Consider the following 8,899-nt stretch of genomic DNA (forward strand, 5'->3'; position numbering starts at 1 on the left):
GAACATTGCTCAACATCATGAAAATTAAACCTTATTTTCAATAAGCAATCCTGAAAAATATTTGGGGGTGCTTAACTTTTTTCCAGGTGTATATATTCCATTCTTATTGTTAACAAATAACTATATTAATTATGACTAATACACCTTTAAATTTCATTACTATTTTCTTTATCTGGCATCTATTAAAATTCCCCGCTCACACATGGTGTAACAAACTGATTCATCATATCTTTACTGGAGAGATGAATCATCAGAATATTCTCATGCATACCAATTGGAAAATAACCTGTCACTTGTGATTGCTCTATTTAATGATGAAGTGAATATACACATTCGTCAACATAGAGACTATGGAAATTGTACATTATACCCTACCAAAGAAGGTGTAACATTTACACATGTTGAATGGCAGGGTTTTAAATGACTATATATCTGAAATCCATTGAGGACTTTGGTCTAGATCACCATAACTGTATTATTAATGTTGTGTGTGATGAGTCAAGAAATGTGTCTATGTATAGAACTCAATATAATCTTAACAATAATAACTTCAAAAGAGTGTGAATGGTATCAGTTATGTGAACAGGCTTGTTTTATGGATTCGTATTTAAATCAGTCAAAACTAATTGAATCTAAACTTACATCTAATTGCATTAACTATAACATTATAAATTGTTATTCGAAGTTTATACTGAACATATATCCCTGTCATACAAAAACGTAGAAACGAGAATTGTTGGTCTTGCAAAATCGAGTATCTTGGTCAAGCTGCTCATACATGCATGATGTTATATGATGATGAAGATATCTGAAGACTGCTCTGAATCAAGTGGGTAAAAACAATATATTAGATGTGTTTCAAGATAGAGCTAGTAAACTAAACATACATGATTCTAAAAGATTAAATCCCATCGATTTTGTTGAAAATGGTGAAATTATTCAAGAGCTATCTGATTTCTCTGTATAAAAGGTTAGATTTATAGGATCTACTAATTTTATTCTATATCATTATGACGAATAAAAAAATATTTTCACGAGGTTTGTTTTGTTGCATCATGTGATCTACAACTAAGGCTTATATGATTTAAGAAGATTAATATCTCGTACATAAAAAACTAATTAATATAGATTACGCTGACAATATTTGAAATTGTAATTTTTTTTATCAATCTTCCTACAATAATGGTTTGATATTTGATCTACCTAAAAAGTTATATCTAGTAAAGACGTTTTTACATTAAATTGTCTTGTAGCAAAATTATTAACAAACATATCATTACCATCTTTATAAAATCCAAATTCAGATAATAATTTTTGTTTGGATACGTGTCTACATCTTTAATAGCCATAATATATACAATATTGGCCACCCACTGTCGAATAAGACCCTAGCACAACTTTTTTATTGTAAGTTCACATTCGACAGTTCTTTTTGGTGATTTTTGATGTTATGATTACGTGGAAACAGACCAAGGAAATCAAAATATTCTCATTTTGAACAAAGGAGATACAGACTCACAGACTTCCAGATTTATGACTCAGATTCAGGATAACAATGTAGAGCTGTTTGTCTGCACATTTAGGTAGATGATTGTTGGCAAACACACCTCCGAGCTTCTTTTGTGTACAAAACTTGTGAGAGTATAGAATAAATCTCCACAGTTTTCATTACTTCTTAGATATTAGTGATGATTTTCTAAATTGATCAATTTCTAAAATGGACTGAAATTCTGCATAGACAAGAACGTTTATAGCATTGAGTAATGATTTACCAAATTGTATTTCAATACGTAACTTTTCCATTTTCACTAAGTTAAAGTGTGAATCACCAGTGACCATATCAGCTGTAAGATCAAAGACAAAGAACGTGAAATCACCAGTGACCATATCAGCTGTAAGATCAAAGACAAAGAACGTGAATCCTCCCGAGTATTCGTCACATCCTATATTGATTTTTTGATCTTGAAACTGTTTTCCTGTCCCACTAATGATGTTTCGTAGCTTTGTGCATACAAATCAGTATTGAAATTAGTGTAATGGCCATGTGAGAATTTGCTTTCCATTTACATTGATTCCCAAGAAATTGACACTGTAATATTTGAAATTTTAAGAGTTTTTCTTAAAAGATCCATTAAAGGTATCCTTATCAACACATCCTCTAATGGGACGTGATCTAAAATGCGTGAAAGGATTTCACATGAAAAGAATGACTGATGGACTAGAAGCTGTGCCCTTTACCCACATAGACATAGTCAGATTACTTCTCTGGTTTCATTATAACTCGGTAGTATTTATAGGCATACAGATTGTGAGATGAAGAAATGAGTTTGTTATTCAGATACATGTCAACTTCAGAAAGTAGAGAATGAAGAAACAGATTGACAGGCACATACTTATCCTCATCTTTTTCTCTGTCTGTCCTCTCAATTTGACAATTTTTGTCTTCACATGTAGATGTGATTGTACTGGATCTATGTATTGATCCTGATATAAACAAAATTTATGGGTTCCCTGTCAATCACCAGTGACAGAAGATAATATTCCGTCTAATGATTCCCTCAATCACTCTTTGCGTAGAGGAGAGAGAGAATAAATCTACTTCCAACTTTTGTGTATGGTTTGTAGAGCATTTTTCATGCCACTGTCTGTTGTAGAGCATTTTTCATGCCACCGCCTGGTTAGAGTAATTAAAGTCTGTTGACCTCATTCTGATATTGCGATGATCTGAACTATCATAGACACTGACTAAATTTTTCAATGCTGTGATGTACTTGTATGTTCCATGATGAGTAAAATAGCTCCACATTTTAGTTTTAAAAGTACAACTAAAATGTTCAACTATAGATGCTTTTGTTTCGTTATGCATAGTAAAAAAATTAATGTATTGTTCTTTGAGATAACATTGAAACAGTCAATTGGTAAAATCTGTTCCAACATCGGTTTGAAGTTTACAAGGTTTCTGGACCTTGTTTAAAATTTTCTTCAAGGATTTTACGAGTGTTGCTTCTTTATTATCTTTGTTTAAATGCCTAAAGGTATAATCTATAAGACAGGTGGCATTTTCTGTTAACCTGTAATTACATACAGTGGAGGTCATTTCAAGAATCTGAACACATCTGTTATTTCGTCAATTAATCTATAATTAGATATGGCGGATTCATACAACCATGCCTGTAATTACTATCCATTAATGTTCCATCCTGATTGCAGACAGAATGAATGTAAGCTCCTATTCAGGTCTTTTTATACATCTTCCACAGGAAGTTGACAAAGTCATGTCCTGATTTTACTCTTTATAGTTAGTTATCTTCCATTATTGTTATTACATACACAACTGTTGTTTCTTTACACTATAATTATGCTTTATGAAACTGGACCACATCCTTTTTAACTCTCATCTGCACAAAGGGAGGTCTTTTTAGACCTCCTACTTACATCTTGAGTGATATTTAATGTTTATTTTTCTTTTCGAGATATGACCTTTTATCACTTTGTTTGTTAGATCCAGGCCACATCATGAATGCATCAAAATTAATAGTAGTCGGAGAGGCAGTGAAGGCAATACTAGAAGATGGCCTGTAATAGGACAGTGATGAGTTTGATGGTAATATCAGTGACTCAGAGGAAGTTTCAAAATAATGAAGATGTGCTTAGAGAAGAAATTAACTATGAAACTGAAGATAATGTTGAGGACAATCCAAAAGAATCTGGTAATGAAACTGCAGGAAAAGAGTTTGAGGACAACGAAAGTAGTGATGAAGAGGAAGTTACAATCTAGGATAATAGTAATTGTACTTTGCAAACACTTACAACTGTACGTGTGGTTACATCTGGCAAGCAAAGTCCAGAGAAAAAGTCATGATGTAACTCATAACATGTTGAGGGAAGCAATGGGACTGAAAGAAGATGGAAAGGTACAAAATATACAGGACACACTAAATATATTTCTGATTACTGAGATGAGGCAAATAATTGTAAGATTTAAAAATCAGAAAGCACAAAATGCATATGAAAAATGGAACTGTGATCATAATGATAACAAAAAATGGAAAGATGTAGATTAAATAAAACTCGAAGACATTAGAGAGCTGTTGAAGATGGAGGACTCTGGTCGACCAATATTCAGTGCTACAATGGGATTGGGGTGCTTTCAAAATATCTTGAGGTTTCTACGCTTTGAAAATATTCAAACCTGGTCTGATCGCAGGAATACCAACAAAACGGCACCATTTAGAGATATGTTTTCAGGGAACATTACAGAGGCCATACAAGCCTGGATCAGACCTGACAACTGATGAACAATTAGTGTCATTTCATGGTTATTTTCCTTTCAGGCAGTACATGCCATCATAATCTGCAGGTGTATGTAGCTAAAAGAAAATAAATCTGACATCTGTGATGGAGCAGGTTTGTTTTATTTCATTCCTACGTATATGTGTGTGTGTCAGTATTAAAACAATATTTCTCAAAATTACTGTTTGTTGTAATAATGACATGCGCCAAGGGCGTCAGCATAAAAAAAAATTAGGGGGGTCAAGTAACTCAAGTTTGAAAAAATTATGAATTCGAAATTCAAATACCTTATGATTTTCCAATAACATAAAATAATAATTTTACATATCAAGTTTTTTCTTTTTGAAAATCCAGAGGGGTCAAGTGACTCCCTTGCCTCTTCCTGCGGGCGCCCATTGCATGTGCTATTTTAACAAAACATTTGTTACGTAATTTGAACTTAATCTTCGTCTAATCGTGTATTTAAAACATAAATTATTGTCAAGAAAAATTTTAATTCAATGTCAATTATTCTTTTTTAGATACATTTTGCCAGCTTAGCATTTTAACACGTCTGTTTATTTTGTAGACTGCTTTTCATCATAAAGTATAATTATACGTTTCTTCGCAAATTTCAGCAAAATCTGACCTAGAATCAATAAAATGTAAACAATAACCTAGATTTTGTTAGATTTTGAGTAATGATGCTTGATGTCACGCTGTTGTAAAATACGACACTTTTAGTTGACTGGTTTTTTCTACAACATTCTGGTTCAGAGCGTTGGTGTAAACTAGTACTCTGTTGCGACATCTAACTCCCATGATGTCTCTCGTTTTTTTTTTAACACGTTAAGTGCCATAATCAGTGGGGCATTCTTGGAAATCTTCATATTTTGTCATGGGCGAAACCCACGATAATATGTTTAGTGTAACACACACAGCATTTTTACATAATGGATTGATAAATAGACAGATGTACAAACATACAGAACTAATCGTATGACTTATATTAAGTCAAAATGTGACCTTGTATTCAGAAAAATTTAATCCCCCCACAGCTCAAAGTGCTAGCTTCTAGTCTTCTTTAGGAGCAAAGGTACAAACAAAATGTTCTATAGATGTAGATCGTACTTTAACATAACCCTTCTATTACATAGGTACCAAACAGACGCAAAAAGCTAACATGTTTTATGTACTTTTCTCGTGACAGTTTTAAATAATATATATATGTATATATAACGTCTAGAAAAAATATGCTGATGGTTACTTTTTAATACAATATCATAATGCGTTAAACCAAAATGTACCCACGTTAGCAAGAAACATGACCTATTGCAGAAACTGAGAGTACACAATATTCGTCATCGAAGAATTGATATCAATTTCCTACCCCCAGTAATTAATTAGAGCTTTAAGAAATGAGTAACGTCCGATACGATCTTTCGACTAGTAACTAAAAGTATTTTAACAAAAACATTTTACCCACGTGCGTTCACGCAGGCATGAAATGTAAAGTTGTTTTGGGAAAGAGTTTGTGCATTCCTTAAGTGTTAGATCATTGAATCATATTGTCTGGACAAGTGAGGAAGACTGAAATTGCAACCCAGCAGGCGTTACCGTAGATATGTCAATGAAGTGCTGTGTTGTTGTTAAGAGTATCCGGTTTCGTACTGCATAGAATAATAAGTGTCTAATAATGTGTTTAGAACACCACACCTGCTCTCAGATAGTCCACGTGAGTTGTAGAGTGAGACTACAGTTCAATAAACACAGCCAGTAGAAACTAGGCAAACATGGAAGAATAGAAAGAATGAAAGAAATTGAGAAACGATAATAGGAGGAAAATATAGATATTTATAATCATAATTAGAATCAAGTGATAGAAATGGCAAAATGATTATGGAAACAGATAAGAGTAAGAAAGGACAAACAAAGAGATGAAGTGATATTTAACAAAGGACGATTAACTAAGCGGTTGAAGAGAAAACAAAATAATAAACAACAGACAAAAAAATGTTGCGAACACATAAACAAGATAATAGACAGAGTGAAATAGAAAGCAACACTAAACAAAGAAAAGTATACATTGAGACATAAGTAGAAAGGCAACATAAATTTGCAGAATAATAAACAGAAGAAAGAAAGAAGTGGACGAATAAAATGGATTAATACGACTGGAAAATAGAGAATAGACAAATGCCCTTGACAAATTAGCTTGTTACAAAACTTGCATAATCTTCAAAGAAACTATATTTATTTAAATAAACGACGTTTGAACGTAGATATTTAAAAATTTGGTATGTTGTATAGTACAGCTTTTCTTATCTATATAAATTAAAAAAAAACACTAACCCCAAGCAAAAGGGAGTTAAATTAAAGTGATCTAGTTGCAAAATATTGCTCTATTTGTGAGTAGGATTTTCAGTTTTTTTTTTTTTTGTTTTTTTGTTGTTGTTGTTTTAGTTTAAACAAGAGAGAATCATTAATAACCGCGGCTGTAATTAGAACTCAAATTGATCAAGAGACGGAGCTATGAGCTAAAAGTTTGTATTTGAAAAAAAAACAACAAAAAACTCATATCCATACTATGATCCGCTATGCCACGGCTAACTATGATAAACAGGTGAATCATTAAATTATCGGCATTAGTAATTTGGTGGCTTGTTCATTTTAGACAGACTAGTTACACATTTGTTATTTAGCTTTCAGGGAAAATCCACGAGTGTAGGAATTCTAAGGGTAACACATGAGGAAATACAAGTTCAGACCAATTGTACACAATCCGAAGTGACACAATAAATAGTTAAAACGTTTCTAGAAAGGTCTGTTAAAGTGTTTGTGATATCTCAATCAGTATTTTACATAACCTACTACTGAAGGTTCATTTTTATGTTTTTATGGGCACTTTATGAGTCTCTTATATAAATGAGAACGTTTCAAGCTTCATGTTAACTTTTCATGAATTCAGAAGAGGAAAAACTCAATATGTCTGGAGTTCTAAGCTATTGTTGGAAACTTAACAGAAAAGAGTAGAAAATTACAGGCTTGTTTTGACATTATTCACTACCGGTGTAATCCACACATTACAAAATATTGCGTAATTTTATGTATTTGTCTATTATGCACTCTGCATGAAGTACTGACAAAAGAAATTGAATGAAGTCACTAATTTTCAGCGTATGACATGTAGAGGTTTGTTTGTTTGTTTATTTGTAGTTAAGCACAAAGCTACACAAAGGGCTATCTGTGCTCTGCCTACCACAGGTATCAAAACCCGGTTGCTAGCGTTGTAAGTCCGCAGACATGCCGCTGTGCCACTGGGGGGCAAATACGTAGAGGACTCCAGCAAAAAATAATAGGTGTGTTTGCAATATTAATGATATTTCTGTTTAAATTTTTCTGTGGAGCTCCTTTGTTCTTAACCGATGAATATGGACCCTATCAGTAAATCTGAGTAGGTAAGAAAGAGTGAGACGCAACACATTAAAATAATTTATATAGATAAATATAATTTAGCTAATTATAGTTTATAATCTTCTCAGCAGCTTTGCAATGTAGAAAATTTAATTTATTGATATCCCACTAAATTAAATAATAAAAAAGTTACTTTGTTTTAAAATAATTAGGTTATTCATGTTCGTTTATCTTCAGTAATCTGAAAGACAATATGTAATAATATTTTCCCAAATTCCTAAAGCTAAATAGATTAAAATACTTTAAATGATTTCTACGAAAATTCCAAGAGGTAAATATATAATTTCGATAGGCATAACAACCATGGATCAAAATTATCCATACAAGTAGAATCACTTAGATTTTGTTTCGGTCAAAAAATGTTGATTTTCGGAAAATATTTTAATTTTTATTAGATGAAAATTTATGTGTGTGTTTACTAAATTTTTCCTACAATGATCGTTATGACTAATTTAGGACGGGAAAGTCTGAATGTTACAACACAACCATATATAAATTGATTTTTTGTCGTAACTATATTATGTAAGTAAGATGGGTCAATAGATATTCGAATATACGCTTTAACTCAACTAAATTTTATAAGCATTTTTAAGGGTGTGTGTGTGTAAAATACCAGAAAACGATTTTGCCTATGAGTTTTTGCATATGTTCATGACATTTTTCCAAGGATCATAACTCAAATCTAGTATCCTTGCGAGAGATTAGTCCTAAGGTTAAGGTCATTATAAGCTACTACTAAAATAATTTAAATGATGTTCCTGTACAGACTCCAAACTTGTTAATATATTGTCAAACACCATAACTCGAATCTGACATATTGCGTTAAAATTCTCGACAGAGTATCTACGATGATGTGCTCTTACATGAATATTCTTTAACGAAACTTTTAAAATGAAGGTAAAAAGAAACTTATAATTTAGAGCGCTTTCGAAGAGCGTGACCCCCAGTGGCACAGCGGTATGTCTGCGAACTTACGACGCTAGAAACCAGGTTTCGATACCCGTGGTGGGCAGAGCACAGATAGCTCATTGTGTAGCTTTGTGCTTAACTTAAAAAACAATGGAAGAGTGAAACTTTAATAAGCTTCCTTTTAAAAAGATGCATGGTGCAATCTTACTTCAAACTGTTTCAATTTGCTGGAAAACACGATATT

At 32.4% G+C, this 8,899-nt stretch overlaps 1 long non-coding RNA gene across 1 annotated transcript in view; it reads left to right on the forward strand.

The window, feature by feature from the left end:
• LOC111086445 overlaps positions 1–4,385 on the forward strand; it is a 5,681-nt gene extending 1,296 nt beyond the window's left edge. The window contains exons 2-3 of the long non-coding RNA XR_002611174.1: positions 725–829; positions 3,503–4,385. This is a non-coding gene — a long non-coding RNA (uncharacterized LOC111086445). The remainder of the gene's footprint in view (positions 1–724; positions 830–3,502) is intronic.
• The last annotated feature ends 4,514 nt before the right edge of the window (positions 4,386–8,899 follow it).

The sequence above is a fragment of the Limulus polyphemus genome, unplaced genomic scaffold (assembly GCF_000517525.1).
Source record: "Limulus polyphemus unplaced genomic scaffold, Limulus_polyphemus-2.1.2 Scaffold1107, whole genome shotgun sequence".
Taxonomy (NCBI): Eukaryota; Metazoa; Arthropoda; class Merostomata; order Xiphosura; family Limulidae; genus Limulus; species Limulus polyphemus.